The sequence below is a fragment of the Chlorocebus sabaeus genome, chromosome 7, assembly GCF_047675955.1.
Source record: "Chlorocebus sabaeus isolate Y175 chromosome 7, mChlSab1.0.hap1, whole genome shotgun sequence".
NCBI lineage: Eukaryota > Metazoa > Chordata > Mammalia > Primates > Cercopithecidae > Chlorocebus > Chlorocebus sabaeus.
In genome coordinates this window covers 123,256,144-123,282,906 of record NC_132910.1, presented here as the reverse complement: position 1 = coordinate 123,282,906, position 26,763 = coordinate 123,256,144, and the positions used below count along the sequence as shown (strand labels likewise).

General features: G+C 35.5%; 1 protein-coding gene and 1 long non-coding RNA gene across 2 annotated transcripts in view; one reads left to right on the top strand and one right to left on the bottom strand.

Annotated features, from left to right (window-relative positions):
• GALNTL6 (polypeptide N-acetylgalactosaminyltransferase like 6) overlaps window positions 1–26,763 on the bottom strand; it is a 994,726-nt gene that overhangs the window by 387,707 nt on the left and 580,256 nt on the right. The gene's annotated exons all lie outside the window — the stretch shown is intronic.
• LOC140712048 (uncharacterized) overlaps window positions 1–26,763 on the top strand; it is a 59,113-nt gene that overhangs the window by 29,039 nt on the left and 3,311 nt on the right. The window contains exon 3 of the long non-coding RNA XR_012093501.1: window positions 25,416–25,576. This is a non-coding gene — a long non-coding RNA (uncharacterized lncRNA). The remainder of the gene's footprint in view (window positions 1–25,415; window positions 25,577–26,763) is intronic.

Here is a 26,763-nt window from a genome sequence, read left to right as displayed (position 1 = left end):
ACTCACTCAATGTTAGCCAGTACTAAAAAGGCCAATCAGCTGGAGCAAAGCATTTGAAAATAAAGACAAGGGCAATCTGAACTTCCTCAGTGAGGACAGAGTATTCCCTCCAGCTCGACATTCCACTTCCTTGAGATATGCTCCTCAGGTGACAGCTGTGAAGGGAAATGCTAATGATCGTGTATGGGCAGTAAAGTTGATGCCTTTTGCCCCTTGAGGGAAATGAAACAGATGCCTGTATCTTCTTAGGCTTCAGTTCTGTGAGCTAATTGAGGCTATTGTCCAGCATTAAATCTGAAGTATGCTCTAGTGGGTCTTCCTATGATGCCAAGGGTGAGAGATTTGTGCCAGTGCTGTAGAATACTGGCCATAATAGATAGAAATAGTTGTTTTTGTAATTCTTCAAAATTACAGCCTGACTTTGTTTAGATTTACACTAACTTTGTGATCTTGGCTGAGCCAATTAATCATGGTTGTTTTCCTCTTGATTTCTGAACATTTTAAAATACATTGAAGGGGAGGAAGGAAAGGTTGAGGCTGAAGTGACGGAAGGCAGAATGGCCCAGTGGTGAAGTACATAGGTCTCCTGTCTGTATCGCTCAGGGTATGGATCAGAGAAGCAGAGCCAGTGGTAGATTCACAGTAAGAGATGTGTTGTAAGAAACTGGATTATACAATTGTGGGGGCTGGTTTTCAGGAAGGGCAAGCTGGAACTCCTAGGGAAGAGCTGAAGCTGCTGTCCTCAGGTAGAATTTCTTCTCCGGGGAAGTCTCAGCTCTGCTACTAAGGCTTTTCCACTGGTTGAAGCAGGCCCACCAGGTTATCTAGGATAATTACCTTAAAGTCAACACTTACTGAATTGAATCCCATCTATAGAAAACCTTCATAGCAACATCTTAGATTAGTGCTGGAATTGAATAACTGCGGACTGTGGCCTCTCCAATTAGGCACATCAAAAAGACATCACAGTGCCCCAAGAGCTTGATCCTTCACTCTCATGGAGGTAGAGAATTAATGGTGGTTACCAGAGGCTGGGAAGGGGTGAGGGGATGGGGGAATAAAGAGGGGCTGCTTAAAGAAGGGACAAAAATATGATTAGATAGAAGAAATAAGATCTAGTGTTCAGTAGCACCACAGGACGACTACAGTTAACAATAACTTACTGTATACTTCAAAATAACTAGAAGAAAAGAATTAGAACGTTCCAAATACAAAGAAAAGATAAATGTTTGAGGTGACGGATATCCCAATTACCTTGATTTGATCATTACATACTGTATGACTATCAAAATATCACATGTACCCCATAAATATATTCAACTGAGTATACATACAAATTTTAAAAAAGAAATTAAAGCTATTATGATTATTGAATAAAAGAAGACATTATAGCGCCCCAAAAGCTTGATCCTTCACTCTCTGTGAAACTTATGCCTTAGTACTCATTCGTTCATTTATAAATTAAACACATTATAGTATCTACCTCATAGGAGGCTTGTGTGGATGAGATAGGATTAAATGATCGAATACATGTATGCTGCTTACAATAAGATGTGGCACAAAGTAGCACTCGATAAGCAGTTTATGCTTTTTCATGCATTCTTACTTTAAATATTAAATTTCATGGTGTCACCAGGTTTGAAGCATGATTTTTTTTAAGGTGAAGAAACTGAAGTAGAGAGAATTGAAATGACTTGTCACCAACCTGTCTACTTTAGTTATTGCAACCAGGGCTAGAAACCATGTTTACTCTGATGCTTTTTATAGCTGAGATGATTGTCACCATCAGTGTGTCTTGTCATTACCAACATGATTTTCAGAACTTTAAATCATTTATACATATTACAAAATAACCTCAAGGTGTAGCTGGGGCCACCTCATCTTTTTAGACTTCAATGCATTTTGATTCAAACACCCACAAGCAGTGGTGGCTAATTTGATGTGCTTCCTAATATCATTGGGGATTCTTGGGAAGACATTTCATTCCTGGCTTTGACATCCCTGTCCCTGTTTCCTCCTTTTGTGCCCAAATTTGAAATGCGGCCCCATTTCCTTGTACTCACGAAGATATTTCTGAGTGTGCCAACCGTTGAATGGTGAGAGAGTGGGTTAATACATAGCCTTACCTTCACTTAACTCCCACTTGCCATAGGAACTAATCAGGCACTTTTCCCTCACACTCTCTCCTTTCATACCCTAGTCCACACCTGCAAATTTTACTGACTACTTTTGTAGGGTTATGACCATGTCCTTGAGTGAGGTGAGAGTTGGGTGCTAGTGTGAGTTGACACCCTTCCCCTTCATCTACCAAATGGCCTGATGGTGTATTTTCTAAGCAAAATCAGTTCTTTTCCTAAGGAACTTTAAAAAAATTCTAATTCTAAGTCTAAAGAAACAAAAAGATTAGTTTTCAGACAATGCCTTATTAAGGTATGAACACTTTACCCATGCCTTTCAAAAGGAAAAAAAACAAACTCACAAAGATTGATTGGTAAAAAATAGCTAGCAGCTATGGGCTTATTTTACTTCATGCTTCAACTCTTCGCTGACCTTTAGAAGATGAATTTCTTCTTTGTTGTGTAACTGCTGTTCTGTGGAATCATCATTAATTACCGCGAGCCACAAACAAAACCCACCATGATGGATTATCTCACAGCATAATTACTGACTCTAATCATAGACAGCTCAGGCTCAGAGGTGCTAGGTATCAGGACAGGAAGTTTTGCGTGCATATTTCAAGAAAGTATCATGAAGCTTGAAGAAGAGAAAAGAGAAAGACTATTAGTACTAGCAGAGCTCAGTGGTCTGTCAGCATGCATTTTTGACTAATGGTTAACAAGTCCACAGTGAAATCCACAATGGTTACAATCTTGCCTCCTCTTTCTCCTCCTCCTTTTCCTTTTTCTCTTGCTAATGAAAGGAGGTTATTGCACTTTTGCCACATAGTAAGCCTTTAAACCAAATTCTCTACTCTGTGCTCATAACAGAGCAGAAAGAAAAAATAAATGTTCTTCTCATTTAACTCAAAAATACTGCATTATAGATATATCTGCTCCTACAAGCAATTCATGTTAAGCAAGCACATTTTTCTTTCCCCAGTAGACTGTGCAAAGCACATCTACTCTGGTTTTCAAAAGACAAAATACCTGTGTGCCTCACCAACAAGTTATTTGTTAGAATTAAAGAGAAACTTTAAGGAGTGCTTAGGCCCTCAGGTTTGATCTTCAGCCATCTCTTACATAAGAAAATTAATAGTTAATTGGTCACTTTAGTGGCCCATCTGAACTAAGCAGCTTAATAAAGTAGTAAAATATGTGTGTTCCTTTGAGAAACAGAATACCCTGTCATTGCATACATGGGTAAAGAATGATGCCTAGGAGATTGGAAGGCTGTATCTAGAAAAGGGGTGCTCATGAATCTTGTCTGTTTTCTAAAGAGCTTGTTTGTCTCACCAGCACCATTATGTTCATATCGTTTACTCAGTTTCCATATAGTAAACTGTAGCCACATCAGACCAATCTGCTTCAACTTTTATGTAACAAAATTGTGAGTTGCTTATCAGTGGACATGGATTCCAAGGTTAAAGGTCACATAATCTGAGCATGCCCAGATGAACCTAAGTGTGCTACCACAAGGGGAGCCTGAGTGCTCAGAGCTAGGAGCAGGGGCTGAATTAAGAAGCAGACACTGCATGGCAGTGTCCAGGATCCAATCAGGTTGAGCTTTTGCATCACCCCATGGCCAGACCCAACCCTAGCTCAGGGAGACAGATTGGAGCATTTCTTCCTGTCTTGTCACGTGATTTTCAAAAATGCTTTTCTTTTCTTGAAAGCTGGTGCCATGGTATAGACCTCTGTGTACCTTGGGCAGTGAGCCAGTTGACGCTAGGTAACAAAATGACAATGAAATAGCATTAATTATATGGTACATTTAAAAAAATATGTGGCCTGTCACATGTGTTTTTGACTAATGTTTATCAAATCCACAGTAAAATCAGCAGTGGTTACACTCATTCTTTCCTTTTCTTCTTCATGCTTCTTTTTCTCTTCTTTAATGAAAAGAGGTACTTGCAATTATTTCACTAATAAAATTTGAAACCAAATTCTCTACATTATGTTAGAAAAATGTGGATGATGATACTTTTAACTTACCTTCTTTATTTTTTGTAAAATAAAATATTTTGAAGAACAGAATTGCCAAAATATGTTTTGGGAATCAAATTTGTTTCCAAGGAAATATAACTCTAAAATTATAATGTAGAAGATTTGACATATATATTTGGGATACTACTCTTGAGGTCATGTATTTTTAGAGGGAGGAAATAAGATGTGCTTTGAGGGCAGAAGACACCTAGGTTTTATAGTGTCAACTATGCCCTTTATGAGCTGTGTATATTTGAACAAGTTACTTACCCATTCTAAGCCTCATCTATAAAATGAAAATAATAAAAATGCTTTATCAAATGATGGACATGGGGCTTAAGGGTCAGGTACAGGGCTTATAACAGTGTCTGGTGAATAGTAGGACCTAAATAAGTGCTCACTCTTGTATTCTAATGAGACTAGCTTAAAGGAGGAAAAGGCTTTAGATTTGATGGCTGTGAGTGCAAATGATAAAAATTAGTAAGTATAAGCTGGATATATGGCATTAAAAATGATTTTCTTAAAGGCACATATGCAACAACCACCACCATCACAAACCTGAAACCCATCAGCATGGTTAAAATGGGCAAAGGGTTTTGAAGCTAATGGGAAGTAATTTATTTCTGGTAGTATTAAAAGAAGTAAAGATATTTTCTTCAAATTTCTAATTTTAAATGGAATTAAATATTATAAAAATCTATGACCTAAAATACACCCATTATAGAATTGTATTGATCCTCATAGCATTATGAACCTGTGCTCTTAAATTTAGACTGCTTGAATTCAAGCTCTGCGCCTTACTAGCTGTTTTACTTGGGCCAGTTGCATAACCTCTCAACGTCTCATTTTCTTCATCTGTAAAAATGGGTAATGTTATGATATCTACTAGAATGTCATGAGGATTAAATGGCTAATACTACAAAGTATTTACAACAGTAAAATAGCAAATGTTGTTATTACTACTATAATTCTAAACTAATTTTGCTCCATGATCCTAGGCCAAAGAAGGAAAAAGAAAATGTTGTGGTTTTTCTTCTCTACTTTTCTTCAGAAACAACATGATTGAAGGGTTTGCTTGTTTCTGTTAAGTAAATGACAGCACTGCTTGACATGGTTGGCTGATCAGCAGAGTGAGACAGCAGTGACAGCTTGCATTTATGGGAAGTTCAGCATGCAGTCTGGAATATTTTATTTCCAGATTGCCTGAGGAGTTTCTAACGTTCAAAATGGATGACACTAGAGATTCATCAAGGGAAATTTATCATGTAATTCAATATTCGTAGAACGTTTTTTATTACAATGATTTTTGACCTAAATCTGAAAAAAATGCTCTAGTAAGATAGCATTTAAAAGAAAAATTAAATAAATCAGCTGGGGCCCTTGGAAAGGATTAGTGAACTAAAGTTAAGGTTGATTTTGACACAAGAAGTAGAACTCTGGGAAGTTTTTCTTTGTTTTCTGCAAGAAAATAATCGTTCAGTTGAGAACAAATGCTTATGCCTGGAAATTAATCATAATTCTACATACAGTACATAGCCACGGAGCTACTATGTAAACCAGAATAAAGGAGACATTAAGCAATCTGAACTTCCACTTTTAAAAATATGTGTTTATATTTGAATCATATTTTCACTTTTACCATTTGTATGGAGTGAAGTCCACTAATCTGAAGGTTAATTTTCCTGGGTTAATTCTGAAAATATTTCCAGTGAAAATGGCTTAATGATGATGAGAACTGTTCTCTCTCTCTCTGTCTCTGTGTGTGTATGTTTGAGAGAGAGATAGAGAGAGAGAAAAGAGTATGTGTGTGTTTTGTTAACACATAAACAAATTTATGCTATCACACAACACATGTCCAACAGATTTAAGATAATACCAGGACAGTTATGCACATTAAAATATATGCTTTCTACTCTGTAGTGGAAAACAAGGTGCCAAGTTTTGTAGATACAGTTATGAATAATAAGTAGTGTTGATCCTCAAAAAGCACAGTCTAGTGAGAAAACAAGGAGTCAGAAATTATAATTTTTACAACCTCCTCTTGTCAGTCACAAATGCAGATTCTATTCCAGATCATGAAATTATCTATATATTTTATTCAGGATCTCCAAAATGAGGTCCTAAATGATGGAAGAACACAAGAGAAGAGCAGAACCTCTTGTAGTAAAGTGTATCTGTTGGGGGGAAGATAGCAAGGTATTTTTTTTTTCCCTCTTTCTTAGGATATATAGAAGCAGAATGTTGAACTAAGACCATGAAAAGAGTGGAAAAAGAAGTAAGGTCATATAAAAAAAAGAAGGCCGGGCACAGTGGCTCATGCCTGTAATACCAGCACTTCGGGAGGCTGAGGCAGGTGGATCACCTGAGGTCAAGAGTTTGAGACCAGCCTGGCTAACATGGTGAAACCCCATTTCTACTAAAAATACAAAAAATTAGCCAGGCATTGTGGCATGTGCCTAAAATCTGGGAGGCTGAGACAGGAGAATCGCTTGAACCTGGGAAGTGGAGGTTGCAGGGAGCCGACATTGTGCCATTGCACTCCATTTTGGGCAAAAAGAGCAAAATTCTGTCTCAAAAAAAAAAAAAAAGATGAGAAATAGAAAGATGATAAAGTGCAATAGCTTAGCAAATGAAGGACAAAATTAGTTGAAGAAAGTCACGGGAGATGGTCAACAACATACAAAGTTAAAGCAAGTAGGAGAAGAGAGATGAGAGAAGGCCACTGGATTTGTGGAAAAGCACATTTTGATCTTTGATGAGCAGGTAGTTTCATAAGAGTTTTAAAGTCAGATGAAAGCTGGCAGAAACTAAGATGAGATTGAATCAGGACAGAAGTTGGAAGTAAAAGTACACACCAAATATTTGAAAATCTTAGCAACTAAAACAGAAAGAATTTATGGGTGTTAAAAGAAATAGAAGGTGAATCAAGAAAAAAACTTTAGGAAATAGAAAATCTTCTCATATTGGAAAAAGGAAGGAATCCTATGTATTGAATCAGATTGAGAAGTATTGGCTAATTGTGGAGTGAAATTCTGGGATTAAAGAAAGGTGAGTTAAAATTTAGTTCAATACCCATTTCAGAAAGTAGGAGAAAATATTTACCCAGATTATAAGGAAAGATGAGATGACATGTTGAAAATAATGGAAATCCTCTTTTTTCTTTCCTCTCATTAAAATTCATGCCCTGGGGATAGAGTCTGTTCTTAAACAAATATAAAGAATTCTTGCATGATCTAGGGCATGCCTGCGTCCACAAACTCTTCTTTCAGTGCTATTTCGGTTGCTTTTTATGCTAAAAGCACGATGTTTCCCTTTCAGCAACTGTCAGGTCATGCTTTTCCCACTTCAGGACACTTGCACATGATCTTACCTTCCTTGGAAATAGTTCTGTTCTTTTGACTTCGACTAATGCAACATTTACTCCAAAGCTCAGTAAAATATCCCATCCTAAGAGATTTCTTCTTTAAACCAGAAATTCAGCTTAGATTTCTCTATTTTACCTTTAAACCACCCTGTTCTTTTTCGAGAAAAAAATTTGCAACTATGAATAACCTTGACACTCCTGAATTTGGAGATTGCAACTGACTGTTGTAAAATGCATGTCACTGGCTACAGACGGACTTTGCTGACAAATGGAAAACCAATCCCCATTCTTACCTCCTTAAACATAATCTAGATGACTTTTCCAATTGTCCAGTGAAATACAGGAGTGTTCTAAACACTGCATTTTATGGATTCTAAGACTCATATTAGCAACTCTGTATTACAGTTTCTCTGAGTCTTGACTGAAGCTGAGTTCTTCCAGATAGGATTTGCCATTTATTTCTTCTATTAGCCAACCTGGGACTTCTTTATATCTCTGGTCTTTGGGACCATAATGGTAGTATGAATTCAGAGTTGCAAATCTGTGTGAGCACTCCTTACGGTTCAAATTCTCAGGAATTCAAAGGACATTTGTTTTCCCTGCCTCTATTCAGTGATAAGGTTGAGACACGCAAACTTAATTTTACTTTCTGTGTTGCAGCTTTAATTATCATTAATTTTACACTTTGTTTTTCAGCCTTGTCTGGGGAGGAGGGTATGTACTATCAGATTCTCCAAACTTAATTTATAGTTTGTATATAAAATAGTAATGTGTAATAATCAATGACAACTTATAATGTATGGTTTGTTATATATGATGAAATAAGGTAGTATTTTTCTCCTTATTCACAGAGACTACTTGTGGGAGTTTAACCAGTTAGTCAGTGAGAAGAGTTCCTTTTATGCATTTACTAGTTGAGGAACAATTGTTTTTTGTGTGCCTACTATATGCCAGGCAATGTTGTCTGCACTGGGGATTGAAAGTGAAAAAATCAGACCAAAATCCCTGCCCTCATGAAGTTTAATTCTAGTTCCTATGTAATATTGTGAAACTTGAACTTGTTTGACTGCAATAAAATTGCATTTACAGCACTAATCACCAGTGTGAACTGAGTAATTCCTGTTGTAACATCATTTCCCTTTTATAGAACTCATTACAAGTATAATTAAGTCAAAGTGCAACAGTTGGCTTGTTGTCTTTCCTCACTGTAAGCTCCATGGGTTCCGGTACTGCTGTTTTTCTTTGGGCCGGAAGTCCCTGCACCTAAAGCAGGCCTGGAATCCAGTGGATGGACAATAAACATGGACCAATAAGAGAGTGTGGTGTATAACATTTACCTAAAAATTGACTAAGTTCTAATCAACAAGTAAAAGACTTTCAGCAGTTTTTATATTAAATGTGAATACACTAAATTTGACTATAGTAAATGTGACTATGGTAAATTTGAAACCCTCTGTTTCCCACTTCTTGAAAAAATACTGAATTACTCATATTACAGTCTACACTAAGAATTATGATATCATGCTTTCTTACATGCTTTAGTCTTTAGGAAAACTTTTCAGCCTCACATATGCAATTTTTTAGACATTATCAAAAATTATTTGCTTAGCCCCTTTTATTTTATTTTATTGTACATTTTGATTATCAGTTCTCATTATTTTGTGTTATTTTCTTTTTTGGAAATACTGTTATTCAAAGTCAGTTCTTTACATTCTGTTCCCAAAGTCCATTGTCATCTGTGACATTAACAGACATCTCTTTCCATTTCTTCCACATTACAGATATGTATTCATATTTATTTTCTGTAGCACTCTGGCAGTATTGGGCCAGATTTTTAAGGCTTATCATTATTTGTTATTGATTCAATTGACTTTTGGTTCTTTGAATTCTCTGTTTATTCTGACCTATTACTGTTAAATAGATGTAAATGGCCTTTGATCTCATTCATGCTAAGTAGCAATTCTCTATTTTTTTCCTGACTCATTAAGAAAATATTTTCTGAAGAAGATTATTTTTCCTAGGCCCTTAGGTATCTCTTGCCTTCTGTTACGCTTTTTTATTTTAAATAGTAACATTGTGACTTTTATCTATTTATTCATATATGAATTTACTTTGGTTGCTGTTTCTTCTTATACAAAACTCAAGATACTGCTGAATAATGAGGTCCCAGAGTTCTTTTTAGAAACACAGCACCTTCCTGGACTCTGGCTTGAGGTGCAAGGGCATGTTAGAGGGGGACCCACTCCTGACACTGCAATCCTCAATCTCATCACCAGGTGGACATCCCTGAAGGATCCAGGGATGAAGACCAAGAGGATTGGGCCTCTTTCTGTACCATGAAAACTATTTGTTTGCAGGCAACTTTGAGATATAATCATGGGAATTTGGGGGACATTTCTACCATAAGCTTTCTACTGCTGAATACCTCCGTACCTAGGGCAGTTAATAAAACACAAACTTTCTAGAAATGCTGTGACCTCCTTGGCTACATCTGAGGCCAATAAACACAAATTATGTTTGAGTGCTTTGTGCTGAATGAGATTTGTGCCTAGTAAAGCAATTTAACAAAACTTCTTCAATTTACAAGAAAAATAATGTACACAATATGTATAAGGTCACCTTGATAATAAGACAACCTTCTGTTTTGTGAAATAAATGCTTCATTTTACTAACTTGAAAGTAAACATTTTTAGCAATAAATGTGAAATAATCACACATCTACACTTAATACTTACTATACATACGTCTACAAACCATTTATCATATAAAATAATACTTTAGAATAATTGCTGTGCTTCTGATTATTCAGGAGATAATTTTATAAAAATTCTTTATACACACATTTAACTTCAGTTATTTGTTATCACTAAAAAAAAAACCACTTTGTGATTGTTGTAACACAGAAGAGAGCACATCATCATGGGATAATTAAGCCATTAATAGAAATACAGGCAGTTTTCTTGTAAAAATTCATTTTATGTCTATTTGTTGTTTCCTCACCATAATTGGTTACTGTAACACTTGGAGAGTTGTCTTTAAAGACTTTATTTACAGTAACATTCAATATTTGGAGCTGAGAAGCTGCACACTCAGCAATAATGACTACAATCTATGCTTGTTCGCTCCTTGTTTTTTAAACAAATTTCTTTGGGTGACATCTGAGCATTATAAACTACCAGTGGCTGAGGCTGCTTCAGGCTAATGTATTTTTCTTGTTTGCTCAAAATAAACTGAGAATGTGACTTGTAATATAAAAAAAAAAAGTTGTATAGGTTAGAATATAAGGCAACTACTTCTGCTTTGTTTTTTAAGAAAAAATTTTACCTTACATTGAAGTATGGGGTAAAAATAAACTTAGTTTGGACACCTCAAAAATGGGCACTAAGTTACTCTAACAAAATTTTAACTATTGAATTAGAACTTGAAGCTATGATTTTAATCTCCTTCAGCCATCTGAACTAAGTGTAGTTGTCAAATGCAAATCTGATTTTTCAGAGGTAAGGTAAAGAGTAAGGGACAGCCCCATTCACAGGAAAAAAAGTTAAGATTTTGGTGAAGCATTGGGCAAAGGACTTATTAAAAAATGGCCTAATCCAGGGAGAATTATTTACCAGGTGACATCTTGAAGCTGGCAGGAGAAAAGGCCTAGAATGTAAATATCAGCAAAAGATAGTAAACGTGTTAGCTGGAGGAAGACAGATTTTGTGTGCTTTGTGTAAGCTGGTATTCTCGATGCTTACAGCTACGCCTGGCTTCCTGATGACTCAGCATGTATTGTACTGTTCACTGAATGAATGTAGACTCGGTCTTTGGGTATGTCCTGATTTTCTTGGAGTTAAAATCATGTTTAATCCTGTTTCTTCCATTTATGAGTCATGTGACTTTGGGTAAGATAAGCTTTAGTTTTCTTATGAATAAAATGGAAATTCCAATAATTTATATTCATGAAGGATTTTCTGAAAAGTAAATTGTGTAACATCTATAAACTAACGACTAACTAATATTAACATTGAGTGTCATCAGAGTAAAAGATTCTTGTGTTCCCAGGAAAAGACTGTATTTTGAACGTCCTAACAAGCAATCACCAGAAACAGCTTTAAACCCTTCTCAATGATAAAGGACAACTGACTTTAGAAGCTTTAGGAGCTGTATTTTTGAGGCCCGGCCAATGAGTTAAGCCTTTGGCTTCCCAACGTCAGTCAATGAGCAACAATCTCGCTTCAGTAGTCCAGCTCATGGAAGCCAGCAGACAGCCAATCTGGCACCAGTAATCCTGCTACACAGCTAAAGGTCAACCAATCCCTAGTCCCACCCAATTCTAAAAATCTACCCATGCTGGAGCCCACACCTCCATAAACCCAGTAAGATGAGTTCTTTGCTATTCTCAGAGAGACCGTTTTACAAGCGCATGTCTCCCTCACATAGCAAGCAATAAACTCAGCCTTGTTAGTTTGTTTCAGATATTGAATAGTGGGTGGCTTCCTTGACAAGTATCTGACATACAAGAAATGGTTAATAAATTTAATGATAGTATTGTGACTGTTTCCATTGTTATTACTGTTAATCATTTCATTACCATTGTAGGGTGTACTGGGAGATCGACCTGTCCCTTTCGGCAGTCAGGAAAAAAAATAATTATAAAAATAAGAATTACGGAGAAATGATTGAGGATTTTTCATCAGTCAATTCGGGATATCTTTTTTTTATGTAATGCAGAGCTGTGGTGGGAGGAGGGGTGTTCAGCATTATTACTTCTCAGGAAATCCATGCAAAGTTAAATAGCAGAACTATGAAGCTATAGGCAGATCAGACAGGGGTTCTTGAGAAATTAATCTGTAAAATATAAGGAATGCTAAATTTTCAACATAGTATTAGAAGACCATGCCTCAGCCTAGGTCCTGAAATAGAAGAAACCACCACTTTTACTCTGGGGTAGACAAAGGTTTATGTACCTTCACTCTTAACCCTGCTCTCACCTACCCCAACCTTTCAGCAATACATTGAAGAAGAGTATTAGAAATTCTAGTGACCTTTGCTTTGCACTTTTATTCTAGGTGATATAATACATGAAGACTGTGAGTCGAGGCCTGAGTGGTGTCCTCCATATTACCTTTTGGGAAACATATTGAAAAGCCAGATATAATTTCTAAAGTTTACTTTACTGTATGAAGCTCCTCACCAAACCTATTCTCCTAAAGCCTACCTGGCATTTTCTATCTGGGTGAAAGGGAGTGAGGATGGGCTTATTTGACAATAATTAACTGACCTTGAAAGCCCAGAGTTTTCCCTAAGGACATATTGTGTTGTGAATAACAAAAGTTAGGACCTAATTTTTCCCTACCTAGGAAACCTCTGCAGGGTGGGTTTACGGCTCTTACTTCATCTTTACATATAATGATGTTACTAAGAAATCACTCCAAGTCTTGATTTTCATTGTCATTCTTACTTCCAAAGGGACAAATTAACTAGAATTAATTTGAGTAAATGCTGGTGAAGAATAATTCTTCCTTGTAATTTTCTAATGTCAAGATTTGTATTGACTAGAAAAAATCTTTTTTAGGAGTCTAAAAACGGTAATTTGAGCTCCTAAATATTAACATGATGTTGTTAAACAATATGATTGATTGAAGCTATCAGCATAGTATTTCACAGCTTTACTTGAAGAACAATTTTAAGAATTTCTTCTATTCCAAAAGAATAGTTGTTCTGATATTTGAAAGTCTTTATAAAGAAAATTTGTAAAACAAAAATGACTTTATCACAAGGGATTAGTGTAAATGTAGTAAAATCAACTATAGTATCAATACTGTATTATATAAAAGTAAATACAAGGAATATGTAGTACTAACCATTATAAAAAACAAGAGCTGGATACAAGGGTTATGTATAAAAATTAATTGTATTTCCATATATTAGCAACGAATAAATAGAAAATAAAAACACCATTCACAGTATTTTTAGAATACCTATAAATAAATCTATAATAGTTGTGAAGTTCTCTACATTCATAACTATAAAAGTTTGCAGAGAAAAAATAAAGAAGGCATAAATAGAGAAATATACCATGTTCATAGACTGGAAAAAATTGACATTGTTAAAATGCTGATTATTTAATCCCCAAACCTATTTATAGATTTAATACAATGCCAGTCAAAACCCCAATCTTTTCTGGGAGGGAAGAATTCAGAAGCTGATTCTAAAACTTACATGGTAATACAAAATGCCTAGAATGGACCTGACAATCTTTTAGAAAAAGAAAAATGTTGGATAGCATATAGTATAAAATATAAATACTTTCTATACAGCTATGGTAATTAAGACAGCATAGTATTAGAGGGATGAGGTTCAGGACATGCCACTCCCAAATATGACACTTTGGCATGTGAGCAAACAGCAGAGGTAGAAAAGCCATCTCATTTTCCTGTTGATTTTTCCCTTGAAACTGTTCATAAGACCCTCATGGAAGAGGTGTTCTCCCTATATCCTGAGAAAGGAATATCCTTAGAGACTTCGGGAATAATCTGAACAAACAGGCCTTGATAAGTCCTGTTTATTAACTCTCTCTGCCCCCACCCTGGTGAGATTATTAGAATTAGATGATACCCTTAGTTTAATCATACATCTTCATGACTATCCATCACTTCATCAAACCTAAGCATAAAAATACACATTTACCAATTTGGGAGGGGCCTTCATTTCCTTATTAAGAATTTCATGTCATGTAAAACACATATTAAATTTGTATGCTTTTCTTCTGTTAATCTGGATTTTGTTATAGAGGGCTTAATCACAAACCTAGTGATGAGATAGAAAAATGTTTCTTTGCTCCCATAGGGAACAAAGAAAAATCTTTCCAATGGATACCACTGGAACTGATTGGGGTCTGAAAGTATTCCCACGCATACACACTCATTTTCTAAAACAAGTGCCACTGCAACTTGGTGGGGCATGGCTAATCTTCTCAATACATGTTACTGGATCAGTTAGATACATTTATGGAAAGGAATGAAACTTAATTTCTACTTTATACCATACACAAAAATTATTTATGGATCATAATCCTAAGTGTAAAGGTAGAAAAAACAAAACTTCTTGATGAAATTATAAGACAATATCTTCATGATCTTTTGGTGAATTTTTTTTTCTTAAAAACAGACATTCTAAAGAATTAATAAAGACATAAAAGATGAATTAATTCACCTTTATTAAATTTAATACCTTCTATTTACCAAAAGACACTATGATAATAATGAAAAGTCAAAGACTGGGAGAAAATATTTGTAATAGACAAACCTAACAAAGGACTGGACTTCTGTTTAGAACTTATAGAGTACTTCTACAAATTAATGAGAAAAAAACAGACAATCCAATTAACAATGGTCAAAAGGGTTGAACAGACACATTACAACAGAGTAATTAAACATTCAGTATGCATACGAAAAGTTGTTCAATATCATTAGTCATTATGAAATGCAAATAAGAATGTGATGCTACCATCCACCCACCACAATGGCAGTTGTGATGCTGATGACCTTGTGGAGACTGGAACTCTCATACATTGCTGCTGGTAGTGTAAATTGACAAAGATCCTTTGCAAGCTAACAGTATCTTGTAAGGCCAAACAAATGCCTACTATAGTACCCAGCAATATCACCCACCCCCTTTTTTTTTCTTTTGCTCCATATACAGACACATATCTGGAAGAAATAATTACAACAAATACCATGTACAAAAATATTCATTACAGCTTTACTCAACACAAACATTTATCAATGAAATGGACAAGTACATTGTGGCATATTTATATATTTAATATTACAAAGCAATAAAAATGACTGCTACCTGCAATACATGGATGACTCTCCATCTATTGGAGAGTCTGTGTGTCTGTGCATACTCAAAGACACAAGAGAGTATGATTCTATTTATTTGAAGGTAAAGAAAAAAGAAAATTAATTTACAATGGGAAAAGTCAAAATAGTTGTAACCTTTTAGAGGATGTTGTCTAAGAAAGTGGAAAGGAGATCTTTCTGGGGTGCTGAATATGTTCTATATCTTGTTCTAGATGGTGGTTACCATAGGTTTGTGTGTGTGTGTGTATATATGTGTATATGTATATGTGTGTGTTCACTCATACATTCATACACACACATATACATATATAAACATACACACATACACTGTATATGTGTGTATGTACAATGTATATGTGTGTATGTACATACACATATACATATAAATTTATCAAGCTCAATAAAGATGTGTGCATTTTACTGTACATATGAAATTTCAAAACCACACAAACACATAGAAATCAAACCAATATGATACCATTACACATACACCAAAATAACTAAAATAAAGAAGATAGAAAATACTAAATTTTGAAGAAGGCAAGAAACAACTGAAACTGTCACATATTGAAGGTAGAAGTATAACTGAAAAACCAGTTTGGGAAACCATTTGGTAATTTACTGATTGAACATAAGCATAACTCATGACCAGTAGTGATACTTCAAAACATATCCTCAAGAAAAATGTTCATCAAATAATATATACAAAAAGCAGCACTACCATTGTAGTTATAAACTAGAAACAACCCGAAATATCCATCAGCAGTATAAAAATCAACTGTGGTATATCAATACACTGGAAGATTATAGATTAAGAAGAATAAATGAATTATAACTGTGCATAATGATGTAAATAAATATCACAAAAAATAGTTAACAAAAATTGCCAGACACTATGATTACTCACTGTGCAATTATATTTATAGAACATTGAAACCCAGACAAAACTAATCTATGAAGTAAGGTATCAGGATAATGGGAATTGTTGGAAGTTGGGGAGTCAGTGGCTAGTTGGGGACTTTAGGGAGACATCTGGTGTGCTGGTAGTATTCTAGCAATATTCTGATTCTTGATCTGAATGATAGTTACATGAATACATTCACTTTGTGATAATTCACCAAACAAGGAATGCATGATTTGTGTACTTTTATGTCTGTATTTATTCCTTAATAAAAAGTTAACTTTAAAAATAGTAAGGTCTCCTGAGGTACCACATTCAATTTAAATTCTGTTACTGATTTTAGCTTGATTAATGCAACAGATGTGGCCTCATAATTAATTAAATCATAGTTGTAATCAAAGTCATTTGCTTATTGATTTATGTGATCATTTTGAAGGTATTTTATCTTCATTTGCCTTGATGTACAATTGTCAGAAACCTCAACTACTTCAGCTGAGGTAACTATTCCTCCCCATTTCTGTGTCAAAGACTCCCAATGAATGTGTAATGCATTAGCAGTAACATTTTTTTTTTTACAAAAGAATCTTTAGAAAACATTTAAAATAACCAAATTTAACTGTTGGGTAAAGGTGAGTTTCTATATATGTATGATTTTTTTTCTAAGTAAGATCTATAGTATCATAAAATCAAATGCTGGAGGTTAGACTAGACAACAGAAATTATATAATTTAACCTTTGTAATTATGGAAATAAGGGGTCTGAGGCACAAGAAGATAAGTAACATGCATGAGGTTTGTCATTCATCCATTCACTCACACATTCAAATTTTTAAAAATTTAATTCACAAAAAATGGAATATATTTATGGTGTATATAACGATGCTTTGAAATGTTTACACATAGTGAAATGGGTAAATCTAGCTAATTAACATATGCATTACCTCACATGTAGGTCATTTTTGTGTGGTGAGAACACTTAAAAGCTACTCCCAGCCATTTTCAAATATAATAATACATCGTTATTAGCTTTAGTGACCATGTTTTAAAGTAAATCTCTTGAACTTATTCCTCCAAACTGAAATTTTGTATTCAATGATCACATCTCTCCCTGCCTCCCACCACCCCTGGTAACTACCATTCTATTTTATACTTCTATAAATTTGACTTTTAAGATTCCACATATGAGTGAGATCATGCAGTATTTGTCTCTCTGCACCTGGCTTATTTCACATAACATAACGTCCTCCAGGCAATGTATGTTGCAATGACAGGATTTCTTTCTTTTTTAAGGCTGAATTTAAGGCTGAATCATACTCAATTGTGTATATATGTAATCACCATTTTATTCATCCATTTATTTTTTGATAGACACTTAGGTTGATTCCATACCTTGGTTATTGCGAATAATGCTGAAATGAATATGGAAGTGCAGATATCTCTTTGACACATGAATTTCATTTCCTTTGAATATATACCCAGTGTTGCAATTGCTGGATCATATGATAGTTCTTTTTTTAAAAAATTTTTTTAGGAAACTTCATACTGTTTTTCATAATGGCTGTACCAATTTACATTCCCATAAACAGTATTCAAGGGTCCCCTTTTCTTGACATCCTTGCCAGCACTTATTTTTTGTCTTTTTCATAGTAACCGTTCTAATAGATGTAGGATGACATTTCATTGTAGTTTTAATTTTCATTTCCCTGATGATTAGTGATGTTGAGCACTCTTTCATATACTTGTTGGTCTTTTGTATATCGTTTTTTGCAAAATGTTTATTCAGGTCTTCCGCCCATTTTTTCAATCAGGTTATTTGTTTTCTTGCTCTTTACAGAGCACCTATAAAGTCCTGGACACTTCCTCAGGAATTTGGATATATCAGGGAAGAAAATGAATAAAGATTCTGCACTAGAGCACTTAAATTTCTATTTTGGAAGACAGATAATAAAACAATAAAAATAAATATAATGAATAAGCAAATTTGATAATATGCTATGTAATGGTAAGTAATGTCATAAAACGTCCAGGTTGAGGGTGGTGGGATAGGGTGGGCAGGACTTAGGAGGAGTAGCCAATTGTCAGTGAAGATGTATTGGTAAGATTCAGATTTAAACCAAGTCTTGAAGGTGAAGGAGCAAACCATGAAGTTAGCAGTTTACCTGGAAAAACGACAGAGTAGTAGCCAGAACAAAGGCTCTAAAGCAGGAGCATGACTGGTGTGTTTTAGGGTAGGAAGAGGTCAGTTTGGCTGAAGTGTAGTAAGCTAATGTGAGAAGTACAGGATTAGGTCAGAGCGTTATGGGGACAGGGAGTTGGACCCAGAACAGGCAGGGCCTTTTAATTCCTTGTAAGGACTTTCAAATTACTCCAAGTGAAATGTCAAGCCACTGAAGGGTTTTGAACAGAAGAGCAATATAGTCTGACTTATGTCTTAAAAGGACCATTTACGGCTTCTGCTTTGAGAACGGACTACAAAAAAGCAAGAGGAAGACCTGGGAAACTATTGCAGAAATCCAGGCAAAAGATGATGTTGACTTAGTTCATTGTGATTGCAGTGAAAAGAATGATAAAGGATCAGATTTTAAATATATTTTGCAGGTAGAGTGACATGACTTTCTAGTGGATTGTATGTGAGCAGTTAGAGAAGAGAGGGTGAAGGAGGATTCTAAGGTTTTTGACCAGAATCACGAAAGGATGGTAAAATGGAGTTACTGAGACCTAAGACAGAGATGGCTGTGGGGAGAGCGGATTTCCAGGATAAAATTCTAGAGAGATGTTAAAGCTATCATATATATGAATGTGAATTTGGGGAGGAAGGTCTGAGTTGGCAGTATAAAATTTGGAATTGCCATATATTATTGCCTAAATTGTCTTTCCCAAATTCATATATTGAAGTGGAGAAACTCCCGGTTCCTCAGAATATGACTACCTTTGGAGACAGGGCCTTTAAAAAGGTGTTCAGATTAAAATGAGGTCTTTAGGGAGGATCTTAAACCAATCTGATTTGTTCTTTGAAGACGAGGAAATTTGGACACATAGAGCAACATTAAGGGTGAAGACACATGGAGAAAAGAGCATTTGAGGTCACAGCGAGAAGCTGACCTGTGCAAGCTATGGAGAGTAGTCTCAGGAGAAACCAGCTCTGTTGACCCCTTGATGTGGGTCTTCCAGCCTTAAGAACTTTGAGAAATAAATTTCTCTTTTTAAAGACATCTAGTCTATGGTATTTTTTTATGGCAGCCCAAGCAAACTAATACACAATATAAATGGCATTTAAAGGTATGAGATTAAATGAGATCATCAGAATGAGTAAAACCTGGGATACTTCAACATCCAAAGGCTTGAATGAGAAAAAGGTGTGGAGGCAGAACATCGGTCAAACAGAAGAAACACACAGAATGTTTCCTTTGGTGGTAAGGGAACACACTGTGACATGTGGGAGGGAATGTTCAGCTGTGATGAGTACCACTGCTAGGTGAAGCAAAAAGAGTACTCAGAACAAACTGTGAGTTTGTAATGTAATGGTTTTTGATGACTTTTAGAAGATCAGTTTCAGTGAACAGTAGAAGCAAATATCTGAGTGAAGTAGATTCGAGTGACTAGAAGGAGAGGAATTGGGGACAGTAACCATTGAAAACAATTTTTGAAGAGTTTTGCTATAAAGAGGAGCAAAGTAATGGGGTGGTAATGTGGGAAAAGTGGAATGAAAGATTTTTTTTTTTAAAAAAGACAGGAATAATAAAATGTAAGCTGATGGCATGATTCAATATAGAGAAAACTTTGATGATGCAAAAGTGAGAGAAACTGCTGAAGCAATGTGCTTGAGTAGATAAAAAAAGGATAAGCTTTTATACACGGTATTAAAACATAGAAATTTCACCTATGGTAATAGTGGGAGCCAGTGTGAGTGCAGGTGCCAGCAAGTGGATATTATGGTGGGAGTTGGCTGAAGGTTTGATTAGGTTGCTTCATATTTTTCTCAGAAAATATGAAGCAAGGTCATCAGCTGAGAGGGGAAATGGATAAGGAGGTGTTAGGAGCCGGAGGAGAGAGAAAAAGGTGTGAAGAGTTGTAAAGTAATAATGAACTAGAAATACATAGTATAATTACCTGACAATATTAGGGATTCTCTTGGGGTAATGAACATTATTTAAAAAGAAACCAGTTAATTTGCTTATGTGTTTTCTTATCAGCAAATCTCAAGTCCATAGTTGTAGGCAAAGAGTAGGTGAAGAGCTGTAGGCAAAGAGTAGGTGAAGAGCTGTGATTTTAACAGGAAATACAGTGAAACAAGTGAAGAGAAAATGAGTTGAGGATATAGGCAAAGGGGTAATTATAATGATGGAGAATTGAATTTAAGCTACGCATAGAGGGAAGTGAGAAAACCAAAATGCCGACGATAGAGTAACATCGGAAAGATCAATGGAATGGGGGTCCCCGCAGGGCTGAGAGTTTTGGATCACCATTTGGCAAATGTTACATTATAATTGTTACAGGCAAGAATCATTGATGAATGCTAAACTTAGTTGACAAAATATGATGAGAAATGGAATATTTATAGTCTCCCTCCCTACCAGATACATATTAGTTACACAGAGAAAACTAACTTTGCAGTGGAGAAATCTGCATGTAACACCTTGACCAAATGATCAAAATTAATACGAGCAATAATGGGACAAACCAACATCATGTAGCACCTAATATGATGCACTGAGAAGGGTGCACCACTTCTGTGGTATTATTTTGAAAAATGCACAACTTGATTTAATCATGAGGAAATAATGACAAACCCAACTGAAGGACATTTGACAAAATAAATGGTGAGTACTCTTCAAAAGTGTTAAGTTCATAAAAGTCACAGAAAAAATGAAGAACTGTCCCAAATTAGAGATAAGATGACAATTAAATTAATTGTAGGATCCTAGATTAAATTCCATACTAAAAAATGAAAATATTAGTGAGGCAACTCATGAAATTTGAATAAGGTTTATGGTTGTCAACGGTATTGCATCAATCTTAATTTCCTAGCTTTCATAACTATACTTTGATAATTATACTGGCTTTATAGGATGTTAACATTTAAGGAAGGTGAGTGAAAAAGACATGGGAACTGTTTGTACTATTTCTGCAACTTTTTATGAGTCTGACATTGTTTTAAAATGAGAAGCTAAAAACTAAAATGTGCCATTGAGGCATCAGAGAGAGTGGAGACAAAACGCAGGAGGTAGTGGTAAGAGAGTGGGATGCATGCAATCGCAGTGTGTCCATGGAACTAATGAGGCTTGAATTCTAGCTCCCCTCCCCTGCCCCACTTCCTTACAGGAGCTTATTTCTTGGGAGGGGCTTCAGTAATACATTCACAGGGATACGTGCTTTTGCCATATTTACAGAAGTAAACATTTTGACCACAACCAGTTAAGATCACTCTCTGCCAATCTAGCTTCTTGTATGCAATACTTGTCCACTTGTTGGATGGCAATGGAGAGAGGCCATAGGCATTTTTGAGATCTTGCAAAGTCATGTCAAGGATACACTGAGTTTACTTTTTGTGATATGATTTGTGTGCATGTGTGTGTGGTTTTCAGTCACTTCTGTGAATAGTGAAGCTATTGCAACAATGACTATGGGAGACAAGAGCCACAGCTTGGAAAATGAAGGAAAGCCAGTTATATTAAAGCAAGAAAGTGAAGAGAATATTCATAGTCTAATTTTAGGATATAAGGCATTCTTCTGATGATGGTTCCTGAGGGACACAATAGAAAAGGTTTAGGAATCAGGGATGGGTAATAAAAGAGGACAAAAATCTAGTATGCATAGGGTCCAACAGGAGATTAAAGCATGGGAAATTCAGGTGACTTGAGAGTCCTTGTGGTGATTAATGAAAATAGAGTCAAGGTTACAAGTAGATTATTTCCAGTGGATTTCAGAAGTGTTGTTAGTGACAGAGCCAGATTAGAACTTAAGAACTGTAACTACCCAGTAAGTTATTTGCTTCTTGATTTATCATTGAGGTTAATGTTTATATAATTCATGGGAATATTCAATTATGTTAAATGATTTTATTGTTTCGCCACACTTTGTAGAATTTATTGTGTTGTTTGTAATTTGACAGGCAGTCTTATTGAATACTTGGGAAAATGAATACTTACGCTTTCAATAATAAACTTGAAATTGCTTAAGGATAATCAACGTGATTAATATTTTTGACTAGTGGCACAGTTATATTCATGTTAATGAAAGGTAAATACAGCAATTCCATCTGATTTCACAAATCAATTTTATTTCATAAATCTTAAAATGTTCCATGACAGGAATGGTTGAAACCTCCAGCTTATTGATTTTCTATTCCTGTCTAAAGCATTGTATAATCATTTAGAACTGTGTTAGCTTGACAGATAATGCCTTAAATAAATTTTAGTATAAATTTTACAGTTTCTAAACATTAGAATTGTGTGATTCTGATTCTGATTTGGTATTATTTTATTATTCTAAACGAAGTTTTAATTTTTTTCTTACCCAAATTTATCTTTAATTCCACAAGTTATCATTTAGCAATACCTAATAATCTATATATTTCTGAATTAGTAATTGATTAATGAGTTAGCAATTAATATAAAGAATGATGAGTCTTTTTAATATCATTTTAGTTTGGCTGTTTACCCAGTTTTTGGTATTAGAAACTAATGATTGTTTGGTAATATGTTTTACTGTTCAAATACCCTTGACAAATCATAGAAAATTAGACTCATTGTACCAATTTCTTCCCATATAATATATGTAAAGTGTAGCAGAGTTGAAAAAAAACTATTAAAGCCACTATTAGGAAGAAGAAAAATCCCTTATGTTCTTTAATATCTGTCAGGATAAATAGAAGCTGTGTTTTATTCCACCCCCAGCAAAGTCTAATTAGATAAGCGCATTTTTTACCAGGAGTCTTTGATTAAGAAGCATATTAGTTTCTTATTGCTTCTGTTACAAATTACTACACTTAGTGACTTAAAGCAAGACACATTTATTCTGGAGGTCAGAAATCCAAAATGGGCAAGCAGGGCTGCACTCCTTTTGAAGGCTGTGGGTAAGAATCCGTTTTCTTACTTTTTTCCAGCTCTAGAGACTGCCTGTATGTCTGGTCTTGTGGCCCCATTTCACTCCGACCTCTGTTTCCACTACCCATGGCTTTCTCTGTCCTGACCCTCCTTCCTCTGCTTATAAGGACTCTTGTGAATACATTGGGCCTGCCCAAGTAGTGTAGAGGAATCCTCTCATCTGAAGATCCTTAACTAAATCACACCTGTAAAGTCCCTTTTGCCATGTAAGGAAACATTTTGAAGGTCCAGGAATTAGGACACGGACATCTTTGGGACACCAGTATTCAGTCTACTCCAAGCTTTAAGAAATGTTTATTTTCAGTTATTTACAGTATTAAATGGTATGCAGTTATCAATAAGATAAACAATGACATGCCATTATTTGGATTTTCCTCTCTGACATCAGACTGGTGACCATTATCTTAGTCACTTCCAACAATACGGTAATTTCTATAATAGTGAATCAGATTTTTGGTTAAAATAATATCATAAAGTTCTACGGTAGAGCAAATGGTTGGGTGATGAGATTACATATGATTCCAGGACTCCTTGGTCCTTAGGGACTCTATACCATGAAAAGTATCCTGTACTGAGTCAGTGTTACACTCAATGAAGACACTGCTTAAAAGGTGGACTGAAAATTTATTTCAAGGAATCTGAAATCCATAGCTTTTATAGAAATGTTGTCATTAGAACTATAGGTTTATCATATGTACCAAATAATTATCTAATCATATGGTTTAGTGGATGAAGCCAAATATGGCACTAAGAAGAAACAAACAGATAATTTAAGTTCAATGTGCATCTGAAGTATGATATGCTACCAAAAATAGTTATTGTATATAAAGCTTGATCAAAAATAATATTGTCAACATCAAGAAAACTCATTCTGCCAAACTTGGACCTGATCATCCACAATCTAGAATACTTCATTTGTTTCTAGGTGCTATGTTTTACAAGGAATGTTTAAAAATAGGGGAACATTTGAGAAGAAAGGTCACCGAAAAATAATTGAGCCATATGAATAATCTAAATAGGAAATTATCAAATAAGCATATTTGTGAGGAAGGTATGATAGCTCTTTTCAAATATTCAAAATTTGAAAGGGTGTGGTTAAGGAGGAAAGACAGATTAATGGGTCAAATTCAGGAGGAGATTGATCTTGCCTTGATAAAAAACCCAAAACTAAAGCTGAGACTTGTCTTTAGATTGATATGAGTTTGAATTGTAATAATTCCTACCTTCGAATTCCTTGAAGTTACCTTCAAGTTCCAGAAATTTAGCCTGAGACAGTTCAAAATACATCTTATTTGAATTAAATTTGAAATAAACAGGTTGCACTATGTTTGAAAAATATCCAAAACATTGATGCCTGTAGCAACAGATTTATATAACATTTATCAAGTAGATACTTAACTTAAACATCCAAGATATTTCTTTAAGATAGGCAGGTAAATAATAGGTTAGGAATAAAAAGTTTAGTTATATTCTGAAGTGTGATACTGGTTTCTTAGTGCTTCATGATTACTGAAGAGGACATTTTACAAGTCATGCAAAATTACAATTGTGACTTTGAGTAGTTTGCAGTCCTCAATTATGACATAGGTGTTTATATTCCTCTTGTAAAAACTAAATTGATGTAAGCCATCAAATCTGTCATCTATTCATTAATAACATCTATGGGTAAGTTGGCTCTTTGACTATAATACAGCTGATGCTCCAAGATTTTCTTTTAGTGCCTTTTGTATATACATCTGTTATTGCATTGTATTAGAATACCTTGTTTAGATTTCTGTTATATTGACTACATGATCAATTATGGGAAGGCAGAAATATACGTTACTCTTCTCTTTGTCCACATTTCCTCATCTAATTCTTGGTACAAAACAGGATTCAATAAATGTTGATTAAGTTGTAGTTAAAAAGTTTATTAAACATAGATAAATTTGTGGTTCGCTTTATTTAGATTAGGTACTGTCATAACAGACAATGTGGAAACTTTCCCTTATGAATGAGTGTTCAAAGATTTTCCACTCTTTGCTACTATAATTTCATTCTTTCATGTCAGAGATCAAAAGTCGAAGCGCCAGGCTAAGAAATAAGAAGAAATGAAAACTGGGCTAGACCAAGGAGTACATACACTGTCCCACCAGGAAGGTTCCAGAGCTGCTTAGCTCCAGCCAACTATTGCCATGAGGGACAGTGCAACCACATGTTCCAGGTTTTCAGGTGAAGATGAAAATCTGGATTTTTATATAAAAATTTTCAGTTTTTAAATTATTGGCTACTGTGTGGACCATAAAGAAACATGTCTTTGAGCCATGTTTCACTTGTAGGCAGCGTGTTTGTCACCTCTGCTTTTAGGCCTTGAACACTCCTATGGGCTGGAGAGAAAACACTCCAGATAAGAAGCATAACATGAATAATTTATACCTCATAAATCATGACCTCAATACAGAGAATAGACACTTCTTTTTGAGAAGGATGGGGCATATTGGAAACAGATGGAGGTGAATATGGAGTGTGGTGGTTAGTCATACTAGGGAAAGCTACGTTAGACAAGTTATGAAGTTTAGGACTACATATTAGTCTGTTCCCAGAGACTGGGTAATTTATAAGGAAATGAAGTTTAATTGATTCACAGTTCCACATGTCTGCAGAGGCCTCACAATCATGCCAGAAGGCGAATAAGGAGCACAGTCACATCTTATATGGCAGCAGGCAAGACAGCTTGTGCAGGGGAACTCCCATTTATAAAACCGTCAGATCTCATGAAACTTCCTACCACGAGAGCAGTATGGGGGAAACTGCCCTCATGATTCAATTATCTCTACCTGGCCCCGTCCTTGACACATGGGGATAATTACAATTCAAGGTGAGATTTGGGTGTGGACGTAGCCAAACCATATCATTGCACCCTTGTCCCCTCCCAGATCTCATGTCCTCACATTTCAAAACCAATCATGCCTTCCCAATAGATCCCCAAAGTCTTAACTCATTTCAGCATGAACTCAAAGGTCCACAGTTTAAAGTCTCGTCTGAGACAAGGCAAGTCCCTTCTGCCTATGAGCCTGTAAAATCAAAAGCAAGTTAGTTACTTCCTAGATACAATGGGGGCACAGGCATTGGGATACATACACCCATTCCAAATGGGAGAAATTGGCCAAAATGAAAGGGCCAACAGCCCTGTGCAACTCCAAAATCCAGTGGTGCAGTCAAATCTTAAAGCTCCAAAATGATTGTCTTTGACTCCATGTCTTACATCCAGGTCATACTGATGCAAAAGGTGGGTTCCCATGGTCTTGGGCAGCTCTGTCCTGTGGCTTTGCAGGGTATAGCCCCCTCTCAGCTGCTGGTGTTGAGTGTCTGTGGCTTTTCCAGGTGCACTGGGCAAGCTATTGGTGGATCTATCACTC